Below are 26,771 nucleotides of genomic sequence, written 5' to 3'. Positions count from 1 at the left end.
TATTCGCAGTTCAGTCTAAACCTGAACTGTAAATATTATTGTAAGTCAAGATCGACGTTCATCGCTGATGCTGAATTAAAGCTAAGTATTTAATTGTATTCCTGTCTACTACCTTCTAATCACCTAAGATGTTCCAGATACATCCCGTCATGTACAGTTCATTGATCCTCACGTCAGCCTACGTGATCAACGCGTGCAGTAATGGCCACACCTCGTGATAAGACTAATAGTCTAATTGCGTCACCCTTTTTCCATGAGGCCCATAGTTCCACCTCATACCTAACAGCTACTGTCAGCGAAATAATTTACGAACAGTGTTAGTAAAAAAGAACAAATTTAAACGGCATGCCTGATGCGGCAGTATTTCGATCATCTCAGTGTTTATGACATTAAATCTCCTGATCTATGGGTCATATAATGACATAATTTTCTACGTAAACCCAGCCGCATAAGTGGACACGCTGTGTTGCGAATAGAGGTAGCAGGAAAGCAGTAAAAAACTTAAGGTTTATGCACACTGTGTTAGCTTTCCACGCATCTCAGTACTTATGACGTCATACCTCCTGCACTATGTGTGGTACAATTATACGCTAGATGCATTTAGCGGCATATGTGGTTATTGCGTGCGAGATTTATTGCTAACAGAGTTAGTAACACTGGAGCAGTACATTTAAATGTCGTGCATGAGGTGGTAGTTTTTCACGCATATCTTTGTTTATGACGTCATATCTTCTGAACTATGAAAGGAAGGTTCACTACTGTCCATTAAAATTGCTACACCACGAAGATGACGTGCTACAGACAGGAAGAAGATGCTGTGATATGCAAATGATTAGCTTTTCAGAGCATTCACACAAGATTGGCGCCGGTGGTGACACCCACAACGTGCTGACACGAGGAAAGATTCCAACCGATTTCTCATACACAAACAGCTCGCGATGGTCGAGATCTAATGACTCTTATCAGAATATGGAATCGGTGGGTTCAGGAGGGTAATACGGAACGCCGTGCTGGATCGCAACGGCCTCGTATCACTAGCAGTCGGGATGGCAGGCATCTTATCCCCGTGGTTGTAACGGATCGTGCAGCCACGTCTCGAACAGTCAACAGATGGGGACGTTTGCAAGACAACAACCATCTGCACGAACAGTTCGACGACGTTTGCAGCAGCACGGACTATCAGCTCGAAGACCATGGCTGCAGTTACCCTTGACGCTGCATCACAGACAGGAGCGCCTGCGATGGTGTACTCAACGACGAACCTGTGTGCACGAATGGCAAAACGTCATTTTTTTCGGATGAATCCAGGTTCTGTTTACAACATCATGATGGTCGCATCCGTGTTTGGCTCCTTCGCGGTGAACCCACAATGGAAGCGTGTATTCGTCATCGCCATACTGGCGTATCACGCGGCGTGATGGTATGGGGTCACGTCTCGGTCACCTCTTGTTCGCATTGACGGCACTTTGAACAGTGGAGGTTACATTTCAGATGTGTTACGACCCGTGGCTCTACCCTTCATTCGATCCCTGCGAAACCCTACATTTCAGCAGGATAATGCACGATCGCATGTTGCAGGTCCTGTACGGGCCTTTCTGGATACAGAAGATGTTCGACTGCTGCTCTGGCCAGGCCATTCTCCTGATCTCTCACCAACTGAAAACGTCTGGTCAATGGTTGCCGAGCAGCTGGCTCGTCACAGTACGCCAATCACTACTCTTGATGAGTTGTGGTAACTTGTTGAAGCTACATGGGCAGCTGTACCTGTACACGCCACCCAAGTTCTGTTTCACTCAATGCTCAGGCGTATCAAGGTCGTTATTACGGCCAGAGGTGGTTGTTCTGGGTACAGATTTCTCAGGATCTATGCACCCAAACTGCGTGAAAATGTAATCACATGTCAGTTCTAGTATAATGTATTTGTCCAATGAATACCCATTTATCATCTGCATTTCTTCTTGGTGTAGCAATTTTAATTGCCAATAGTGTAGATCTTACCCTCATAGTGATTGTTGCTTGACGGTAAGGGATATATGTACCAGCTATGGTTGCAATCGGCCCATTTGTTTAGCAGTAGTTGTTGAACACACACACACACACACACACACACACACACACACACACACACACACACACACACAAACAAACAAACAAACAAACAAAAAAGCACAAGTGAATATACGTGGATTACGTTGCCTCACAATGTCCATCACTGTGTTTACAGAGTTACGGCCATCTTTAATACATCTCACTGTTCTACCATTCTGTTCCTTTCCGTCAAGAGCGTCCAGTTGCATGTTGCTCATCTGGTTGAGGATATGCAGGTGTTTAATAGCTGATGCGGGCAGCCTAAAGCGCGAAGCCGCAGCAGCCCAGCAGCCGCCGCCGGAATTCCTGAGGTCTCCGCTGGTCGGCCACTGTGTCCGCAGCCCTCACCACGGCGACCACACCCCTATCGGCCTATCGGCAGGTTCACCGCCTGGCGCAGCGTGTGCCGCTAATGGAGCTGACTACGTTAACACTCCATTAGTCGCGGCTAACATCCAGCTCTACTGGCCGCGCAGCACCTCTGAGATGCAGTTCTTTGTTTATGCTTAAATGAAACCACTCAGTAAATTAAGGTACTCTTGGACGGAGTGAAGACATGTGATTAACTGTATAAAACTTTATTAATCCTTCTTTCCTCTCTAAAGCCGCAGTAACCTATATAAGAAACAACAAACACCAAAGCGGTGGCTATGATTCGATTTTCGAGTCGATAACAAGTTTTGAAACTTCCTGGGAGATTAAAACTGTGTGCCGGACCGAGACTCGAACTCGTGACCTTTGCCTTCCTCGGGCAAGTACTGCAAGGCTCGCAGGAGAGCTTCTGTGTAGGTTGGATGGTAGGAGACGAGGTACTGGAGGAATTTCAGCTGTGAGGAGGGGGCGTGATTCGTGCTTGGGTAGCTCACTTGGTAGAGCACTTGCCCGCGAAAGGCAAAGGTCCCGAGTTCGAGTCTTGGTCTGCCACACAGTTTTAATCTGCTAGGAAGTTTCATATCAGCGCACACTCCGCTGTAGAGTGAAAATTTCAGTTTCCATAACAAGTTTTGATTGCTCATCGTGATTAAATTAGTAATTTTCGTCGTCTTAAGGTTGTACATTTTCTCTCAGCATGCCGTTTGGTCCTCACACTGTGTTTTTGATATTAAGGTACAGCGAAACGTCACTATTTCTAGTAAATTTGGGTTACTTCCAGTCCACATTACTAACAGGCTGAATTATAGAAATGTAGTATAAAGTAGTTGCCTGAAGGCATATTTAGGAGCATAGCATATTGTATATTCAGTGGCTAAATAAAAAGTAGATGAACTGTCTTTCCTGCTGCCATAGGTATTTTTATAGAAGATTTTCCAAACCAAGCTATACTCTCACTCGTCTTGTAGCTCTATGTCGAAGACAATTTCTTCTCTTCTAAGACAGGCTTCAGTTCTTTACCAAATGTTTCAAAACTTGTCAGCGCGTTTTGTGTTGGAGACGATGTCCGTGTGCCTATTATGGAATTTGAACAGCTATCCAGCACTTCCGATGAAACCAGTTTGACCTAATTTATCCCCAAATATCTACGCTGCATCCATTTATTCGACTTCTTTTACAGGGAATCTGGCAGAGGGTTGTTGTTTGTGTACCTGCGTAATCAGTGTTTGTGAATTTTGGTCCAATTGTCTGAGCCATTTTGCGGCTCGCGTTGGTGCCGTTGGTAGGTCGGCATCGTGTAATGGGGATAGTGGAGTATCATTTTCTTCTTGTGTTTACTTGCGCCATTACGTTTGCTAGCGTTGTCTGTCTGCGAGTGGCAGCAGCAGCAGTTCTCGATATCTAGTACCGTGGCACTATCTTTGGAAGGACGTCAGGTGTTTCCTGATCGGAGTGTGTCTGGCAGTACAGTTGGTACAGGCAGCAGTGAGGTCCGGCAGCACGCAGGCACTGCCCGATGGAGGGGCTGCAGTTGCGAGGGCCACAACCTCGTTGTCCATCGGACCCAGGACGTTTGAGTTGAGTGAACACTAACTCAGTAATGACACCTCCACTATTTTGAGATCATGCTGTTTGCTCGCTTGTTGCTCCTCGCAGGGTCGCTGAGACGAAGAGCACCGAGTGGAGAGTTTGGACGTGGCGAAATTAGTTATCCATCCTCGGCTTCTTATTATTAATCATCGAATTCCTTGTGTTTATTGGGTAAGTTCGGCCAGCGGTAATTTTCTGCCTAGTGGCCTCCAACGCCCCAGTTACGTGCCCTGGAGTTTAGAGTATTTTCGCGGAGTGTATCTTTCCTCGTCTTGGTGCTGCTGTCTGGTAAGGCGTGTAGTTCGACAGCCTCCTTGATTGTGATCCGGATATGTTGTTTCTTTTGGGTTACTTTGGTCTTAGTGGTTCCTTCTGCTTCTGCATCTTGTAAACACCGGAATTTGAAGACGCAGTACTATCTGCCGGTTCCGTCTTGCGTGGGTTATTCCATTAATGTTTTGGTTACCAGACGTTAGGTAGATTTTGCAAGAGTGTTGGTCTGCTCTTAAACTGACACTAGTTTGAGTTGCCATCCGGTTAAGGAAATACATCTCTTGGCTGCCTGTCTCATCGTTTACGAAATTGAGCGACTTCCCCACGTCGATCCTTGAAGCACTGTCTGAGGCCCACTTCTCTCTTGGTCTGATAAGATTGTGATGATTGTCAATAAGGCCTTCAGCTATGGATGCAATTTGTCTTAAGAATTTTTAATTTGATATTGTCTCTTAATATGATTGTCATTTTTTATAATATTTTAGTAAGAATTTGCTGTCTACGCATTTAGCTGTGGATGGTTTTTGAGTTATTACTATTGGGGCCTTCAGCTAACAAATAATTTGGATTGCTGGTCAACAAGGCCTTCAGCCATGAATGCAATTTGTCTAAAAAAATTTATTTAGGAATCGTCTTAATAGTCAAGTTTGATAATTGTTCCTTATTGTCACCCTTATATGCAATTCGTTCCAAATAAAGTGTACACTACATCTACATCTACATGACTACTCTGCAATTCACATTTAAGTGCTTGGCAGAGGGTTCATCGAACCACAATCATACTATCTCTCTACTATTCCACTCCCGAACAGCGAGCGGGAGAAACGAACACCTAAACCTTTCTGTTCGAGCTCTGATTTCTCTTATTTTATTTTGATGATCATTCTTACCTATGTAGGTTGGGCTCAACAAAATAGTTTCGCATTCGGAAGAGAAAGTTGGTGACTGAAATTTCGTAAAAAGGTCTCGCCGCGACGAAAAACGTCTATGCTTTAATGACTTCCATCCCAACTCGTGTATCATATCTGCCACACTCTCTCCCCTATAACGTGATAATACAAAACGAGCTGCCCTCTTTTGCACCCTTTCGATGTCCTCCGTCAATCCCACCTGGTAAGGATCCCACACCGCTCAGCAATATTCTAACAGAGGACGAACGAGTGTAGTGTAAGCTGTCTCTTTAGTGGACTTGTTGCATCTTCTAAGTGTCCTGCCAATGAAACGCAACGCAACTGAGTAAGACCCCATCCGCACCGAGCCCTGCCTTTACCAAGTACCATGTTTCATTGTCCATTTGCGCTTCCGGCTAGTTGGTCTTGTTTGAACAAAAAATCTGACTTTTTTGTGATTCTTGTTAATGTCGTAAAAATTAGACTCAGCAGTACTAAACTTTGTCAAACCATTGTGGACTGAATAATTGGGTTGACAGGTACTCATTTTAATTTAAACTACTGTATTTATATCTACTCCTAACACTCATCTTGATTACTCTGTTGTCAGGCACGGCTCTCCAACCCACTTACGTGCGATCACCAAGTTAGATCTAACACAACGTATCACGTCGGCTTCAGAAAGCGAAATGAGCAAATTTTTATTTATTTCTATACTTGTTACCATCAATAGCTACATTACAACTAGGGAGTTACCACCAGGATGAATTTTCCACTCCACAGCTGAGTGCATACTCCTTCGAAACATAGTGAAATCCTAAACACTTGTGTCAGAGAGTGAGCTGAATCATGACAATTCAGATGTGAAGTGTATCAATGTGCAAATTCCGAGTTCCATTACAACAGTTTTAAACTGTCTGGAAGATTCACAAAAGCACACATTAAGGTGCAGAGTGAAAAATTAAATCTGTAAACAAGTAACAAAAACCTATTATTGTACTAAGTGGGAAGTTGCTTTTTATTAAGCTCTTGTGCTGATAATACTCCGGGTATTATATCCATCAAAATTCAACAATAATTCCCGTTCCTGTACAGTCAAATTCAGTGTAACACATTCAAACGGTGAGTCGGTCGGCATTGGCTTTTCAAATTGTTCTAGTTAATTTCTGTTGTTTCAGTGATTTCCGTTGAATAATGAATTAATAAAGGTGAATCAGCCGGTGTCCTACCAAAGTCTTTGCAATGGAATAATTGAAGATAATTAAAAATCTTGATAAAAGAACCTGTGACGCTTCACTGACAAATCACCGTCTCGCGTTCAATGTTAAGTGAGCTAGATAGACCACATCCGCATCTAATGATCTACACCTACACCCATTCTTCACAAGCCACTATGCGGTGCATGAGTGAGGGTACTGATACATGAGAACGCGTATCCAACCCGGTGCCACGTAACCGAATAACCAAAGGAAGGAATGTGCCGGTTTTTGTTCATTTGCACACAGTTGATGGGTAGGTAACACACGCTTTATGTAACAATAAGTTGGTCTTGACAGTACAAACTAGTGGTCTTTAACAATTTATGAATTATTTTAAAGCATTGGTAATCACCTAGCCGGATAAAATTTTTCACACACAGCCTGTAGGGCTAATATCAAAATCAAACTAAGACGGAAATACAACAAATTCCCAAAGCAAAACGCCAGAACGGCTGATTTTAAGGAACAGCAAAGAACAACTAATAACGCCTGAAGGGGTGACTTAATGAAATTACCACCATCACAACTACTAACGGCTGTAGAACTGATTAAAGAAAATTGCAACTAACAACCAATGATGACGCTTGACATGCTGATTTCAACAACTAATGGCACACTGCAACCACTAACGCCTGAAGGGCTGATGTTAAGAAATAGCAACTACAACCAATGATGCCTGAAGGGATAGTTAAATAAATGGAACTAAAAAGTCAATAATTAACTAATACTAGAAAAGTTAATTTTGAAACAGGCCTGAAGGGCTGCGTTAAACACACGCTATTTGACAATAAGGTATTTGACTGAATAATTAACAAGTCACTTTAAACAGAAGCAAAAGGCTTAACGAAGAATCACAGTAATAGGTAGACTGTAAAATTTCCACTGATGATAATTAGAACCACCAAAAAACCAATGAATATTTAGTTCTCAACTCTAAATTAGAGCTAGATGCTTCACATTTCGTTCATACATGACCTGGCCGGCACACGACAGCCAGCTCGCAAACCACTAGTTTAGCGTGGGAGTGTCCTCAAGACTACAACATATTAAAATATTTAATTACCAGCCGGTAGTGACAAATTCAGTAATAACAGGAATGAGAGCCTAAACTGAACTATGCTGCCCCACTTTTTTTTACTGAAACACAAGATCGCGGCCCTATCCACCAATTAAATAAGTACACATGAGATACCACCACTCCAAACAAATCTTACACAACAAACAATCTCTGAGTGAAACTGTTAGAGAAACAGAGCAAAAATAATTTAATATAGGGGGGAGGGGTGGCAGATTGAGTCAACACATAGATCAGATCAATACGTACAGTAAGGTAATTCAAATTGCGTAACGACTAACTAGAACGGCTGGCGAAAGCGGAAGAATCTTGAGGAGGTCGCGCACACTTCCGTAGTAGTCTGCAGAAGCAAATAATTAGCAGGCTGCTAATTTCAGTGCTTGTCTAGTAAAACCGCAATGGACAGCCTCTAACGAATCACTACTGTGCGTCTCACACAAACATCGAGGCCGTCATTCCTTAGTACCTTACAGGTTGCAACTACCACGTTGCACCGAGCCTACAGCCCGTACTGAAACCTCCACAAGCTGCAGAATACGGCGTACTCGTTCCTCTCCAGCAAGGCCGGGTGTCTTTATTTCCTCATACAGGCCACCATTTCCCGCTAAAAGCACACACCGTGCAACCTACACGCTATCATGTGGCAAGCCAATGCAGAACTCAATGCATACCTTTCGCATTGAGAGCCAAGGTGCGGCTCTCTACTGCACACCCCTCCAAAGACTCTCCCCCTACGCTCACTAACCTCTCTGACAAATATCACATGACAGGAAAGATAAACTAGCCGATCGCTGATGGATAGTCATTCTCTTTCTTGTCACAGTCATAAATGGAGCGAGGGATAAACGACTATCTACACTCTATTGTACAAACCAGGATATCACTTATCTTGTATTCGCGGTATTTACGAGAGATGTATATATATATGGCAGTCGGATGTTTTTGCAGTCTGTCGTAAATTCCAGTTCCCTCAACTTTCTCAATAGCGTTTCGCGGAAAGAAGGTCTTCTTCCCTCCAGGAATTTACATTTGCGGTCCGTAATCTACAGGTAAGAATCTAGCTGCTCGCCAATGAATTGCTTCGTGTCTTCCTTTAAGCCGACATAATAGGGATCCGCAACAAGCGCGCAATGCTGAAGAATTATTCGTAGAAATTTTCTGCACGCGGTCTCCTTTGTAGATCAACTAAACTTTCTTAGAATTCTCCCAATAAAACCGAAGTCGACCATTTGCCTTCCCTGCAACGGAGGTTATGTTCTCGTTTCATTTCATAACTCTTTGCAGTGATACGGCTAGACATACAAGTGACATGACTGTAGCAAGAAACACACCACAAATAATGAATTGAAACATTACAGGATTGCTTTTCCTAACGATCCGCGTTAATTTACACTTTTCCACATTGAGAACAAGCTGCCATTTATCATACCAAATACACACTGGCCCGTCACAGTAGTGTGACCACCGCCTATGTTCAACTTTAACGTGCGACAATTTCTTAGAGACTGTAGCAGTGAAGGATATTTAAACCAAGTAGGGGAGGGGGATGCGGAAAACGATGCGGCCTTTCTCGTAATGTGAAACGGAGCGATTTATCTGACACCGAAAAGGGCATGATCATTGGATTTCGGGCCAAGGGTGGAAGCGTTTCCGGAACGGCTAGGTCTGTAAAATATTCTCATGCCTCCGTGGTGAAAGTATAACCTGCATGGCAAATTGGCGCTATCCAGACCGTGTAGATGCAACTGTGGTACACAAGGGGCCATAGATGACAGAGGCGAACGACGGCTGAGAAGATGTGTACGGGCGAAGGGACGTGAAACTGGTGGGAATCTGATCTCCCAGGTGAACCACCAGGCTATCAACAGCGTCACCTCAAGGACTGTCCAGCGAACGTCTCTGCCAGTCGGCCTCCGTAACAGGCGCCTGATCCATGCACTCATGATGTTCATCGCCGAAGAACTCTGGAATTTGTACGTCAGTACAACAAGTGGATGACCACCTAGTGGTGACCGGTGGCCTTTCCAGATGAATCTCGTTTTATGCTGTATCAGGCAGATGGTGGTTGGTGTGAAAGGCGTAAAACGTCTGAAAGCAAACACTGTGCAAGAGTCATCGTGAGGGTCCAGGTCGGCGTAGGAGCGTAATGATCTCCGGAACCTTTTTGTGGCATTCCCTGGGTGATTTCGCCATTCTGGACGACAATGGATCAACGCACGTATTTATCTATGCTTGGGGACCACGTCCAACACTGGATGCAGTTTCTTTGGCTTTGGCACGATGACACCTGACACCAGGACAGTGCAACGCGTGGCACAGCTCGAAGTATACGCGCATGGTTTGATGAGAGCCAGAATGAACCTTACTCCCTTGACACCAAACTGCCCTGATGTAAAACCAATGGTCAATCTGTCGGACCCCTACGATCGGGTTGTTCGCGCCTTGGACCCACAACCAAGAAACCTAGCGCATCTGGCTCCGGGACAGAAGTGGGAAGGCCCCACATCCCTGACGGTACGTTCCAGAACCTCAATGATTTTCTTGCCGCAGCGGACCGCTCTGCGAAAGATGGTTATTCGGGGTGTTGACAGGTGGTCACATCAATGGGACTGGACAGTGTATAATCTGTCCAAGTCATCCTGTACTCTCTGGCGCTCACTCAGCGATGACACTTAACCATCCACTACAGCGTCATTCGTAAACAGACGCAGCTTGACACTTACCCAGTGTGTCAGATCGAAGTGGACATAGGAAGAAGTCAGTTACTTGCTTACCTATCTATAGATCATTTACAAAATGACATGTGGCAATTCATCTTAACTGAGAAAAAGGGAATATTTTTAAAAACAAGTAATTATTGCATACAGTAATATTATCTTACGAAAAAAATTGTTTTACACTGTACATTTGCATCATACCACTGCTCATTGCCCTCACTGCACACTCAGTTCAGTAAAGTAGACTGCACTGGGCACAGCAGTATTCCAGTGAAGACACACACACACTGTAGTGCAGACAGTGAGGATGGGGGGGGGGTGGGGGAGAGGGGGGTTCAACTGTGGCGGGACAGAAAAAATTTCAGAATAATGGACTTAGAGAAAGAGCATCAAGGATGGAAGAAGAAGAAACTATATCCCTTTAGTGTGAAAGAATGTGAGAGGAATCTTCTCACGGGCAACGTTAGGTCACGCTTCCTGCCGAAAAGCAGACATGCGTTTTCTATTGGTGGAGTACTAAGTATGTATGAGGATTTGTCGCCAGGAGGGAGCAGAATATGACTTGAGAAAGGACGTTCCTCCAGGGATCGAACGCGACCACTTCCCTGCTGGTGGTGTTGCAGACGGATCCTTCTGGAATGAGAGCTACAGTGGGGTATGTGGTGGTTAGATTTTGATAAGTGCTGCTTTTTACACAGTAAGTGCCTGAAGTCGTTTCTCAATGATAGAGTTGTTATTCTGTTTACTCGAGTGACGATTCTTTAGCTCTCTGTTGAGACTGACAAATACTGAAGTCCTTCTTTACAAGAGAAAAATTTACTTGCGTTTCTGTGCTTGGTTAGTGAGCAAATATAAATCATTACTCTTGAACAGTTGTTATTTCAGGCCTAGTACTTTTCAGATGGCATATTTCGTCCTATTGCAGGTACGCCACGTACCTCACCTGCACAGCAGCCAACGTCTCAGCGGGCAGATCACCAGCCCAGTGAAACTGCTGTCCGTTCTGCAATACGCACACTGCGGTTCGGCAGATAGGGAAACAATCACAGCAAATGTTTTGAGTTCCATTTGCGTGTTCACTGAGCGTTGTTTGAGGGTGCCCGGGTGAAGGTCTTCTGTTTCTCACCGCAAAGCAATATCAAGCAACTGGATTGTGCAGGCTAAAGAAAGTCAAACATATGTACTGCCACTCCCGAAATTACATGTATGGAGAATACGATATTGTATTGTTCATCAATATATTCACACACATCAAAAAAATTTTGCATCACCTCTGTTTCGAGAGTGCAGGAACCTGTACAGAAAATTGGAATATAGATCAACAAAAACATCATTTTCGCCCTTTTCATTGCTGATGAAAGCCACACATGGCACGTTGTACCACCATACAGCGAGACCCTCAGACGTGGTGATCCAGATTTCTGTATACACCGGTACCTCTAATACCCGTTAGTACGTCCTCTTGCATTGATGTATGCCTGTATTTGTCGTTGCATACTATACACAAACTCATCAAGGCACTGTTGGTTCATATTGGCCCACCCCTCAGGGTCTATTCGGCGTAGATCCCTCAGAGTGGTTCGCGGGTCACGTCGTCTATAAACAGCCCTTTTCAATCTATCCCAGGCATGTTCAATAGGGTTCATGGCTGGAGAATATGCTGGCAATTCTAGTCGATCGATGTGGTTATCCTGATGGACGTCGTTCACATGATGTGCACGATGGGGAGCAAACTGTCGTTCGTGAGGTGGGATGCCTCGCCAATATGCTGCCGATATGGTTGCACTATCGGTCGGAGGATAGCATTCACGTATCGTACAGCCGTTACGGCGCCTTCCATGATCACCATCGTCGTACGTCGACCCCACATAATGCCACCCGAAAAGAGCAGGGAACCTCTACCTTGGTGCACTCGCTGGACAGTGTGTCTAAGGCTTTCAGCCTGACCGGGTTGCCTCCACACACGTCTCCAACGACTGTCTGGTTGAAGGCACATGCGTCACTCATAGGTGAAGAGAACGTGATGCCAATCCTGAGCGGTCCATTCTGCATCATGTTGGGCCCATCTGTACCTCGCTGCATGGTGTAGTGAATGCAAAGATGGACCTCGTCATGGACGTCGAGATTGAAGTTGAGCATCATGCAACCTAACGCGCACAGTTTGAGTAGTAACACGACGTCCTGTGGCTGCACGTAAAGCATTATTCAACATGTTGGCGTTGCTGTCAGGGTTCCTCCGAGCCATAATCCGTAGGTAGCGGTCATCTACTGCAATAGTAGCCCTAGGGCGGCCTGACCGAGGCATGTCATCGACAGTTCCTATCTCTCTGTATTTCCTCCATGTCCGAACAACATCGCTTTCATCCATCCGAGTCACTTGGACACTTCCATTGTTGAGAGCCCTTCCTGGCCAAAATAACAAAGCGGACGCGATCGAACCGTGGTGATGACCGTCTAGGCATGGTTGAAATACAAACTATACGAGCCGTGTACCTCCTTCCTGATTGAATGGCTGGAACTCATCGGCTGTCGGAGCCCCTCCATCTAATAGACGCAGGTCATGCATTGTTGTTTACATCTTTGGGGGGGTTTAGTGATATCTCGGAACAGTCAAAGGGACTGTGTCCGTGATACAATATCCACAGTCAACGTCTATCTTCAGGAGTTCTGGGAACTGGGATGATGCAAAACTTTTTTGATGTGTGTATTACAATAGTGCCACTAAAACTCAGAAATGAGTCATCGTAGCCCTCTATCCCCCATCCATGAAGGAGGTTCCCATTTTCACCTGAACGGCGTGCTTCTGAATTTTCGCCCTGTACTAATTTCTGAGCCAATCCAGAACATTACTCCAGAACACTCCAGAACATTCGGGAGTATTCGAGAGAATTCCATAACATTACAGAATGTTACGGAATGTTCCACAATGATCTGGGATGCACTGGAATATTCGGGAATAGTTTGAAACTTTCGAAGGCTCCAGAATGTTTGGGAACATTCCTGGTCATTGTGCAACATTCCAGAAAACACTCGAATATTGTGGAATGTTGTGGAACATCGTGAACCATTTGAAGCCCTTTTGGTATGTTCTGGAATTCACCACCCGTTTGGCTACTCATTGGTAGGAGTATATAAAGAAAGACCTGTGGGGGGTTCTAACGTCAGTTTCTTATCAGTGACTATGGGAGGAGCCGGAAACGTAGTGCAGTGAGTGACTGAAGCAGTAAAGTGTGAGTAGTCAAAGTGATAGAGTGACTAAATATAAATCGTAAATAAAGTGTGAAAAGTGTGTCAAGTGCACTTAATGTATTTGAATCAAAAGATGATGTGATTTACATTTTAGACCATGATAAAACGTAAAAGATGAGGATGACCGGGCAGTTCTGACGAAAAACGGCGAAAACAAGAACAACAATGAAAAAACGAAAAGCGAGAAGCACGTTGAAATTCCCAACGAACGACAATGATCGCCATGAGAGACAGATAACAACGAAATCAGTTGACTGAAGAATCGAGAACTGCGACACAATCCTATAATAAAAGACTGCGAACTGAAGCCAGCCACGAAAGCGTCACTCTACGAGAAACCCAGACGAGGACAAGTAAACAGTAGAGCCTAACAAGCGAAACATTCAACTACGACTCGACGAAAGAATATAGAAAACACAAACACGTCGTAATCGGAAAAATTCCGCAGAGAAACAAGAGGATCCTGTTGCACGAATGTAAAAATCCGATTACGAGCATTGGAAGCAGCTCCGCAAGAATTTTTACACTACGTGACCGAGAAAACTCCGTAATCGAAACTCTCCCTTAAAAATGTGAAAGCATGCAACACCTGCTTCCAAATTCCTTCTTTCAGTGTCACATCGTTCAACAGTTTCAGAAATGAAAACGATTAGGTTTTTTCCATCGAAGGACAAATCTATTACAACATGGGATCATTACTACCACTACCCAACGATGACCATAAATTTCTGCCAGCATATTTCATCGGAAAAGAAGAAACATAATTTGGCCAACAATGCACAAATATCTATGGATTGAGACGAGAAATAGTCCAAGTTGTACAATTAACTGATTCATGTATTCAAAACGGTACTATACCAAATGATTTCTGATGACTATAAAGTTATATTTCGAGCCGAGGAATGATCACCTAGCGAACACGAACGTCCATTTAATGCACCTTAGATAGGTGAAGTTGCCACAGTAATTGTGAACAATGAAACCACAAGGTGTGACAAAACTGTACACTGAACAAGAGAGGGACTACAACGCGTTGCAGGGACTCCCCGTTCATATGATCATCACCAATATCCAATAATATTTCTGCTCGAATAGATCGGATATAATTTTTTTAAATGAACACATTGTTTCCAGAATGAGATTTTCACTCTGAAGCGGAGTGTGCGCTGATATGAAACTTCCTGGCAGATTAAAACTGTGTGCCGGGCCTAGCGTCGATCTCGTGAAATTTACCGTTCGTCGGCACGTGCTCTACCATCTGAGCATACCCAAGCACTACTCACAACCCGTCCCCACAGCTTTAATTCTGCCAGTACCTCGTCTCCTACATTTTAAACTTCACAAAAGTTCTTCTGCGAACCTTGCAGAACTAACATTCCTGGAAGAAAGGATATTGCGGACATACGACTTAGATACAGCCTGGGGTATGTTTCCAGGAGTACTAATTCTGCAAGGTTCGCAGAAGAGCTTCTGTGAAGTTTGGGAAGTAGGAGACGATGTACCAACTGAGTTGAAGCTGTGAGGACGGATCGTCAGTCGTGCTTGGGTAGCTCAGGTGGCGAAGTCGGCTTTCGGCCGTGGTCGCGCGCGGACCGGCTCCGCGCGCCGGACAGCGCACCGTAGTTTGTTTACTTCCGCGTCGCGGTATTTCGTGTTGTGTAGCGTCCATTTCTATTGCACCTCATGGCGCACTGTTACCGCCGAGCGACAGTTAAAGTAACATTCCAAGCCGAACATGCTAGACCACGCGCTTTTGAAATTGAGCAATTCATTCGCGAAGAGCTACGTCTGGACCCTTAGGAAGTGATAGGTATTCATTTCTCTATCACTAGCAGCATCGTCTATATTAAGATGACGACGGAGGAAGCGTGTGCTAACGTAGTTCGACAACACGCACGCGGACTCAAGTTCAAACATTCTGACGGGCATATTGGAGAGGTGACGGTCGATCACGCTGGTTTCGGACTTCGAACAATCCGGGTTTTTGAGCTCCCTTTCGAAGTGCCGCAAGATGTGGTCGTCGAAGCTTTCCGACCCTATGGCAATGTCGTGGGGCAAATCGCGGAGAAATGGCAGACATTCACGACATACAACGTGTTGAATGGTGTCCGCCAAATCAAAATCGAACTCTCCAAACATGTACCATCCTATCTGCTGATAGGTGGCGTGCGAGCCATCGTTATGTATGATGGCCAGCCGCGGACGTGTGCCGGTTGCGGACAGGAGGGCCATGTTCGGTCAGAATGTCTCCGCCGACGTTTGCTCCAGGTCCCGACCAGTGACTCAGCTCCCAAAGTGACGGCCGCTTTTTTACCAGATAGCTACGCCACAGCCGTACGCAGCCCCGATGCGTCACTTCAGGAAGCACCTCTTCTCCACCCGGCACTCCCCACTGGAAATGACGGTGCTGCCATGGCCTCACCGGCACCATCTCCTCTGACGGCTACGACACCACCAACTCTCCAGAGCTCGATGGACATCGACGCGAATGCGGTGCCTACCTCTGCCTTTCTTCAGACTGGCGCGACCTCGGACATCGAACATCCACATTCTGATTCAGAACAGCACCTCCGAAAGCAACGGTCGCCCAGAAAACGGAAGAAGAGGAGTCAAACGCCATCTGACGACACACTTCTTCATGTGGCATCACAGGCAGTGGAGCTGATACACGACAGTGATCTCCCTTCGAGCGTTCTGACGACAGGAGAGGCTGCTCCTGATGTCCCATCTGAAGAACGATCTCACACGAATATGACGGATTCCAAGGAGGGTGCCTCCCTGGACCCCACTACAGCAGCGTCGCTACAACTCGCCCTCGAGGAGTGTGACAGTCGCTCACCGTCTGTTCCAGTCTCCTGGGCTGATGATATCGACGAAGGTGCAGTTCGAGATGGTGGTCCTCCCATCAGGCAGTGCCCCATGGAGGTGCCTGACCCACCTTCCAGCCAGTGATTACGACAACGGTGACTACGTCAGATGTTACACGCCAGCCAGACATCTCTGCCGGAACATCTGTGCCAATGGTGGGAGCACGCCCCCAACATTACCGCATAGCGACGATGAATCTGGCCACCATTCGGGCCCCCCATAAACTGGCAATGTTCCGTGAGACCATTTATGCTGCTGATGTCGACATTGCCCTCCTCCAAGAAGTGTTTGTCGCCGATTTCCATGCCCCCACTGGCTACGTGGCACACATCTCCCATGCTTCTGACAACGGTAGTGGAGTTGCCATCCTCCTCCGTTCTGGACTCCCTGCTGAAGATGTAGTGTGCCTTGCTAATGCTAGGGGTATGGCTCTCACGCTGTTCGGCGTCCGTATCCTCAATGTATATGCGCCGTCCGGCTCCAGTCGACGTCGTGATCGACACACTTTCTTTGCTGACGAGGTAACGCCGCTGTTTGAGGGTCCCCTAGATGATATGGTCCTCGGTGGCGATTTCAACTCCACGCAAAGGCCTGAAGATCAATTACCGCATCATTCCCCTTGTGCGGCCCTCTCCGTCATCATCGACAGACTCCAGCTTGTTGACACATGGACAAAGGTGCATGGCACTCGTGCAGGTTTCACATATTATACGGCGCATTCATCTAGTCGTCTCGATCGTATATACCTCACACGTTCCCTTGCTGCCGACACTCGACATGCCGAAGTATGGCCTCTGGCTTTCTCTGACCATGACGCCTACATCTGCGATGTCGTCCTCGCCCGCCAACAAGTGTGGCACAGCCGCGGCTTGTGGAAATTCAACGTTTCCCACCTGACTGTCCCTGACTGCCGACGAATCGTTGAGGATGCGTGGGCCCTCTGTCATCGTCGTCGCCCAGCCTACGCATCCACCTTATCGTGGTGGGTATCATGCGCGAAACCAGCTCTGCGCAGGGCGCTGATAGGATATGGCAAAGACTTCAAAGCCTGGCAAGCGAGTACCATGGACTTTTATTATGCAGTCCTTCGTGACTGCACTTCGATGGCCTTCTCTCCTGATCGTCAGATGATAGTGCATCGTGCTAAAGCGCAGATCACTTCCCTCACGCGACGGCGCTTAGAAGGGACTCTTGTCAGATCCTGCACCCGTGACCATATGCCTCATGAAACGCCATCGATGTACCACCTTCTCAGGGAACGCCGACGTCGTCGTCGAACCCTCATCCACGATCTCACAGATGCGGAAGCACGACGACACACTACGCAATGCGACATTGGTCACGCTTTCTATTCTCATTTCCGTCAACTGTTCGCTGCCGTCCCTCATCCCCCGACCTTAATTGAGGAGGTGGCAGCAATGACTGTCAACACCATGCCAGAGGATGTGGCTCAAGAACTTCAGGAACAAGTGACCTCTGATGAAGTCCTAGATGCAATCAAGGTGGGGGCTGCCAACAAGTCCCCTGGACCTGACGGCCTCCCCCTCGACTTTTACAAGTATTTTAGCTACCTTTTGTTACCTGCTTGGACGTCCATCTGTCGTGAATTGATGTCACCCACAACGATGATCCCAGCCACCTTCCTTGATGGGGTCATCATCCTGGTCCCTAAGCCACATGGGCGATCACGGATCTGTGATTACCGGCCCATCACTCTACTCAACAGTGACATGAAAATTTTCACCCGTTTGTGGGCCTCACGCCTCAAGAAGGCAGCAAGATCCGTAACCTCCCTTGATCAGACTTCGTTGGGCGGTGACAACAACATCCATACGGCCCTTTGCCGTTATAGGGACATGATTGCGCTCGCGCGCTCGCGACATTTACCTGGCGCATTGGCATCGCTTGACTTCCGTCAAGCTTTCGACCGTGTCGACCATACTTTTCTGAAATCGGTCCTCCAACACATGGGTTTTCCGGTTCGTACAATCACCGTGGTAATGCGGCTCTTGAGCGGCGCAACTTCAAGAATACTCTGTAATGGTCGCCTCACCGCGCCTCTAGCGATCGAGCGCTCTGTCCGACAGGGATGCCCACTTTCCACGATACTGTATGCTTTGGCATTAGAGCCCCTCCTACAGGGGCTTCGCCAACGCCTGGTGGGCCTGACATTGCATGGGCACCGCTTCTGTTGTACAGCCTATGCTGACGATCTAGTCCTCTACCTCCGCGATGAAGACGATGTTCGCGCTGCTCTGACTTGGGTGACGACTTATGGGGAGGCATCGGGCAGTTCTCTTAACATTTCCAAATCGAAGGTTCTGCTCATTGGTGAGGGTCTACCAGAAAGATCTGTCGCTCCTTTAAGTGTGGCCACCAGCGTCCGCTGTTTGGGCATTGATTTTATGAATGACCTCCGTCGCTCAGCGGCAACCAACGGTCGACGTCTCCTACAAACGATCAGGGCTGGCCTTGTGGACCACCGGCTTCGATCCCTCGACATTATACAGCGCGCGCAATACGTGAATCTTTATCACGCCTCACGCATCCCCCATGTGGCACAAGTGTTCCCGGTTCCGATTACCCTCGCACGTCGTATGTTGATGGCGATGGGATCCTTTGTCTGTGCCGGGATGTTATTTAAAGTTCAATATTCCTCCCTTGCCCTCCCGCGGGAGCGTGGTGGAGTGGGCTTATTCCATGTGCCAGACAGAGTTACCGCACTTTTTGTTAGCTCCCAACTGAAAGTCTGGCGTCGCTGCCCGACGAGCCTGACCGGACTGCTTTTGCGTGAATACGCACCAGTCTCCATGTCAGCCCCGGTCATGTTATCCGACATTCCACCCCCCTTTTATCACTTTCGGTACTTCTTCTTTGAAATCAGTTACATTCTGCACTCCTTACCCCTTCTCCGTATACTCCAGACAAAGACTGTATACGACACCTTACAAATGTGTCAAACCCCCAACCCCATTGAACACAAGTTTCCCCAGATCATATGGCGCCGTGTGTGGAAAGCAGTGCATGCTGGTTACCTCGACACCAGCGTTCAGTCCACCTGGTATATCACCGTCAATGGCAAACAGGTCAACCAGTCTCGTTTGCACCGCATCCGCCTTGCCGACACACCACTCTGTGTTCACTGTGGTGTAGAGGACACGGACGCTCATCGGTTCTCATGTGGTCCGTCTGCTGACGTCTGGAGGCTCGCGCAGCGTATCCTGGCTTTCCTCACCCGACAGCCGCCTGCTCAGATTATTTTCCTGACGCTTCTATTCCCGGATGTGATTCATTACCCCACAACAAAAACTAATGCCGTGAATTGGATACGCGGTCATACAGTCCGCTACCTTTTTGGGCCCGATGAGAAATCAGAACTAGGTTATTGGACGTACCTCAACGATCGACATTGTGCACTTGTTCGCAACCCCAGATACAAGCAGTTCTTTTCCAATTTTCTACGGAGCGCCTTTCATGACCCGCCTTCCAGCTGGAACGTCCAAGCCATGAGATGCTGATGCTTTTTTGCCGATATGATGTTCTGAACGTACTACACACGGAATCCCCACTAAAATTTCGAGAAGACACGTTTGGATGTTCCGCCAATCAGACGGCGCAAGCGACTCCTAGAATTCTGGTACAACAACTGCCATAATACAAAAAAAATGAATAAATAAAAACATACAAAAAAAAAGGTGTTAGAGTACTTGCTCGCAAAAGGCAAAGTTCCGAGTTCGAGTCTCGGTCAAGCACATGATTTTAATCTGCAAGGAAGTTTCGAACACATTGTTCTTTCTTTATTTACGACCCAGGTTTCAGACTTGTGTGCCATTTTAAAGTGACATAAACTCAGGCATTTTCATATGAAACAAGTCCAGGCTGAAACAGGGATGGAAACAAACAAAATACGTCATTTCTAAGGAGTTCTATGCTAACCGCTTAATGAACAGAGACAAGGAAACATACAATCACGTATTCAACACTCGCCGTTTATTTCCAACAATTCCCAGCAGATATGTATGCAAAACCCCCCCATGAACCATGGACGCTGCCGTTGGTGGAGAGGCTTGCGTGTCTCAAGGATAAAGATAGCCGTACAAGGTGCAACCACAACGGAGGGGTATCTGTTGAGAGGCCAGACAAACGTGTGGTTCCTGAAGAGGGGCAGCAGCCTTTTCAGTAGTTGCAGGGGCAACAGTCTGGATGATTGACTGATCTGGCCTTGTTACACTAACCAAAATCGCCTTGCTGTTCTGGTACTGCGAACGGCTGAAAGCAAGGGGAAACTACAGCCGTAATTCTTCCCGAGGGCATGCAGCTTTACTGTATGATTAAATGATGATGGTGTGCTCTTGGGTAAAATATTCCAGACGTAAAATAGTCCCCCATTCGGATATCTGGGCGGGGACTACTCAAGAGGACGTTGTTACCAGTAGAAAGAGAACTGGCTTTCTACGGATCGGAGCGTGGAATGTCAGATCCCTTAATCGGGCAGGTAGGTTAGAAAATTTAAAAAGGGAAATGGATAGGTTAAAGTTAGATATAGTGGGAATTAGTGAAGTTCCTTGGCAGGAGGAACAAGACATTTGGTCAGGTGAATACAGCGTTATAAATACAAAATGAAATAGGGGTAATGCTGGAGTAGGTTTAATAATGAATAAAAAATAGGAGTACGGGTAAGCTACTACAAACAGCATAGTGAACGCATTATTGTGGCCAAGATAGACACGAAGCCCACCCCTACTACAGTAGTACAAGTTTAAATGCCAACTAGCTCTGCAGATGACGAAGAAATCGATGAAATGTATGATGAGATAAAAGAGATTATTCAGGTAGTGAAGGGAGACGAAAATTTAATAGTCATGGGTGACAAGAATTCGAGAGAAGGAAAAGGGAGAGAAGGAAACATAGTAGGTGAATATGGATTGTGGCTAAGAAATGGAAGAGGAAGCCACCTGGTAGAATTTTGCACACAGCATAACTTAATCATAGCTAACACTTGGTTCGAGAATCATGAAAGAAGGTTGTATACATGGAAGACGCCTGGAAACACTGGAAGGTATCAGATAGGTTATATAATGGTGAGACAGAGATTTAGGAACCAGGTTTTAAATTGCAAGACATTTCCAGGGGCAGATGTGGACTCTGACCACAATTTGTTGGTTATGAACTGTAGTTAAAAACTTAAGAAACTGCAAGAAGGTGGGAATTTAAGGTGATGGGAACTGGATAAACTGAAAGAATCAGAGGTTGTACAGAGTTTCAGGGAGGGAATAAGGGAACAATTAACAGGAATGGGGGAAAGAAACACGTACAAGAAGAATGAGTAGCTTTGAGGGATGAAATAGTGAAGGCAGCAGAGGATCAAATAGGTAAAAAGACGAGGGCTAGTAGAAACCCTTTGGTAACAAAAGAAATATTGAATTTAATTGATGAAAGGAGAAAATATAAAAATGCAGTAAATGAAGCAGACAAATAGGAATACAAACGTCTAAAAAATGAGATCGACAGGAAGTGCAAAATGGCTAAGCAGGGATGGCAGGAGAACAAATGTAAGGATGTAGAGGCTTACCTCACAAGGGGTAAGACAGATACTGCCTACAGGAAAATTAAAGAGACCTTTGGAGAAAAGAGAGCCACTTGTATGAATATCAGGAGCTCAGATGGAAGCAAAGAAGGGAAAGCAGAAAGGTGGAAGGAGTATATAAAGGGTCTATACAAGGGCGATGTACTTGAGGACAATATTATGGAATTGGAAGAGGATGAAGACGAAGATGAAATTGGAGCTATGATACTGCGTGAAGAGTTCGACAGAGCACTGAAAGACCAGACTCGAAACAAGGCCCCCGGAGTAGACAACATTCCATCAGAACTACTGACGGCCTTGGGAGAGGCGGTCCTGACTAAACTCAGACGTCAAGAAGAACATAATAATTTCTATCCCAAAGAAGGCAGGAGTTGACAGATGTGAAAATTACCAAACTATCAGTTTAATAAGTCACAGCTGCAAAATACTAATGCGACTTCTTTACAGACGAATGGAAAAACTGGTAGAAGCCGAACTTGGGGAAGATCTGTTTGGATTCCATAGAAGTGTTGGAACACATGAGGCAATACTGACCCTACGACGTATCTTAGAAGAAAGATTAAGGTAAGGCAAACCTTCGTTTCTAGCATTTGTAGACTTAGAGAATGCTTTTAACAATGGTGATTGGAATACTCTCTTTCAAATTCTGATGGTGGCAGGGATAAAATACAGGGAGCGTAAGGCTATTTACAGTTTGTACAGAAAGCAGATGGCAGTTATAAGAGTCGAGGGGTATGAAAGGGAAGCAGTGGTTGAGAATGGAGTGAGACAGGGTTGTAGCCTATCCCCGATTTTATTCAATCTGTATATTGAGCAAGCAATAAAGGATACAAAAGAAAAGTTCGGAGTAGGTATTAAAATCCATGGAGAAGAAATAAAAACTTTGAGGTTTGCCGATGACATTGTAATTCTGTCAGAGACAGAAGGAACTTGGAAGAGCAGTTGAACGGAATGGACAGTGTCGTGAAAGGAAGATATAAAATGAACATCAACAAAAACAAAACGAGGATAATGGAATTTAGTCGAATTAAGTCGGGTGATGCCGAGGGAAATAGATTAGGAAATGAGACACTTAAAGTAGTAGAGGAGTTTTGGTATTTGGGGAGCAAAATAACTGATTATGGTCAAAGTAGAGAGGATATAAAATGTAGACTGGCAATGGCAAGGAAAGCATTTCTGAAGAAGAAAAATTTGTTAACATCGAGTATAGATTTAAATGTCAGGAAGTTATTTCTGAAAGTATTTGTATGCAGTGTGCCAAGTATGTAAGTGAAACGTGGAAGATAAATAGTTTAGACAAGAGGAGAATAGAAGCTTTCGAAATGTGGTAGTACAGAAGATTAGATGGGTAGATCACATAAGTAATGTGGAGGTATTGAATAGAATTGGGAAGAAGAGGAGCTTGTGGCATAACTTGACTAGAAGAAGAGATTGGTTGGTAGGACATGTTCTGGGATCACCAATTTAGTATTGGATGGCAGCTTGGAGGGTAAAAATCGTAGAGGGAGACAAAGAGAAGAATACACTAAGCAGATTCAGAAGGATGTAGGCAGCAGTAGGTACTAGGTACTGGGAGATGAAGAAGCTTGTACATGATAGATGAGCATGGAGAACTGCATCAAACCAGTCTCAGGACTGAAGACCACAAAAACAACAACAACAACATGTATGCAAAACTAGAAACGGAACTGATGCTATATAGAAGTCTGGATCAGAAGAAATTGCTCACGTAATACTAGATCCACCTTCGAGACGCAAACATAAATGACGGAAACGTTGACGATCTTGGAACAATGGTAACCTTAGTCTCATCGTACTAAGGATATCCGAGACACGTTCACAATTACCCTCAAAATGCCATGACCTACATAAGAAAATATGGATGGTCTTACCTCTTCATAACATTCACACGCAATTCTTCGGGGCCGTAAATGAAAGAACAATTAAGATCCGGACAAGCCTCTATGCATCGACACGAGGTAATAGCCCAGGCATTCCGACAAAAACAAATTAGATTTATTGAAGTCAAAACATAATACCACCTCTTTGCAACATTTTGATTCTGGATGTACACAGTCGAATGCAAACACGAGGACTACCTAAATCACACAATATCACATGGCTACTCGACGGAATTCATCGCATGGATATCGACAAAAATCATCCAAGTTGAATTTCCAAATTCACAAGAAGATCCGGAAGTGTACGACATAGTAATGAGAAACATAATTCACGGGCCATGAGAGTCATTAAGCCCCAATTCGTCATGCATGAGTGATAGAAAAAGTACAAAAATTACACAGAACCATATTTGGACCAAATCTCATACCAATTCTCTGAACTAAGCCGGGAAGCCCGGCTACTGTTTATAAAATTTTTTGGACTTTGCCTTTTTTTGGAGAATAAATAATTTACGTTATCCTTATTATGATCCATTACAGTGGCATCCCGATAGGAGTCATTGGTTTGATCTGCTAATCTGAATTGAGGTGAAACCATAACACGTTGCTCCGTTTTATAATCCCTTGGTGTACGTCGTCAGTGGCAGCGTCATTTTAATCATTTGTAGGCGCGAGGGATCCACTGCGGAGAGAGCATTAGCCGACTACGTATACAGAAGTTACATGATAGAAACGCCACGGAAATACGCAAATATTATTAATAATTCGGTGTATTCCGGCATTTTGTATCTGTAAAAGTAAAAAAAAAAGGTCGAATTCTAGTAGAGTTTAAACTGAGCACATGTCATCCAGGTGTTAAAGCAGCTCGCAGCTCACCTTCCATTTGATGTCGTCAGGTCATCCTCTTGCAGCTCTGATATCGATTTCTTTCCAGAAACTTCAGCTGATTTCGTACTCATTGTTTACACTGGGCGTTTTGTGTAGTGAACATTTCTCACTCAGTCTCCCTTTGAGTAAGCCAAATTGCTTCTTCTCTGTACGTCGACCATCCTCTCTTCCTTTGGGATTGCTTGTGTAACCTTTGGGCCGGCCGCGGTGGATTCGCGGTTCTAGGCGCGCAGTGCGGAACCGTGCGACTGCTACGGTCGCAGGTTCGAATCCTGCCTCGGGCATGGATGTGTGTGATGTCCTTAGGTTAGTTAGGTTTAAGTAGTTCTAAGTTCTAGGGGACTGATGACCACAGCAGTTGAGTCCCATAGTGCTCAGAGCCATTTGAACCATTTGTAACCTTTGGTATGCGATGTTATTAGAACTAGTTTACATTCATCAAATATAGATCTGCCCGTCTTACACTTTTCTTTTAGGAGTCATCAGCCTTCTCACCGGTTCTATGTGGCCCATCACGAATTCCCCTCTTGAAGATCCTTGCACTTGCACCCTACGTTCTCAATTGTTTGTTGGATAGGATATTTTCCAGTCTATCCAATCCTCTACAATGTTTACCACATGGAACTCATTTTAGTAACATTAAAATTACTTCACAACGTCTTAACAAACGTCTTATCAACCTGTCTCTTCTTCTTGTCACTGAATGAGTATGATATGTGAAATGTCCCAGCTTGGGGCACTTTCACAGCAGGTCAGTTGATTACAGTCAAAAAACAGTTTATTGACACAGCAGTTGATGTTCACAGATGTAAGTTCTCCTATCCATTATCACTTCAAAACAAATCAGAAAAGTCCTTTCTGAAAATTAAGGAATGACTTCTTGCGAAGATATGGTTACTGGTAGTCTGTATGAATTACTACTTTTGCGCAATGAGATCCAATGGCTTTCCATAGGCAAAGATTTAGCCAGGCTGTGTGAATTTTGTGAGGAGCTAGGGGTTAACCAGATGAAGCAAAACATGTCATGTGTTGCACGATGGACAGTGGCTTACAAAATTAACATATAATGTCGAAAGTTTTGGAAAGGTCTAAGAAATTACTACATTTTTTTTAGGAAAAAATCAACAACCATATTTATCGTGAGAGAGAAACTATCGGCCTCTAAAAAGAAATTAATGTCTTGGGTTACCGCGTAGAAATGGACAATATTGAATGTTTTCCACTTCTGTATAATTTTCTGCAAGAAAATATGTTGGAATTACCAAATGAAATGAGAAATATCGTCACTGGCTATTTGTTAAACCTGCTGAACTGTTTGTGAGATTACTTCCAGATACTGGATCGTTTGGATACATAAAACGTCAACCTGCGATGCTAAACGTCCTGGAATACGAAACACTCATTCGTCTTCAAAGTACATTCACATTAAAATTCACTTTGAATCTGTATGCATGAACGATTTTTGTGTTACTCTTAAGAATCAATACCCTGAAGTACCCGAAAAGGCTGTCTTAGCTTTGCTACCTTCAGTGACTACGTATCGTTTTGAAACAGGTTTTTCAGTTTATACCTTTGCAAAAAATAAGAATATATGTCGATCATGGATGATGCCCCAGATGTGCGCATTCAGTTGTCGGATATAATACCGAACTTTAAAACTGTTGTTAATAAAACAGTGAAACAGTTTCATTTTTCACATTAAAAGCTATTGTAAACTGTGAAGAATGGAACTCTGCTACAGAGAAATTATTTATAATAAAAACTTTTCTTCTGATTTACAGTGTCTTTCATTTATAATAATTTTGATGTGGGGTTCCAGAAGATAAAAGGAATTTTTTGATTGTTCCATTAACTTAAAGTAGTTGGAACACAACACAAGTAAATCTCTGAGTGAGACCGTTTTCTGGAAAGTTCTCTTGCAAACGAAACAGACTATCTTCTTAGAGATCAACAGTAGGTAGAAAATTAAAGTACCGTCTCACGAACAGTACAAGCAGTTCCCGCATCAGAGTCT

The sequence above is a fragment of the Schistocerca gregaria genome, chromosome 1 (genome assembly GCF_023897955.1).
Source record: "Schistocerca gregaria isolate iqSchGreg1 chromosome 1, iqSchGreg1.2, whole genome shotgun sequence".
NCBI lineage: Eukaryota > Metazoa > Arthropoda > Insecta > Orthoptera > Acrididae > Schistocerca > Schistocerca gregaria.
Note: the sequence above shows the minus strand (reverse complement) of the source record.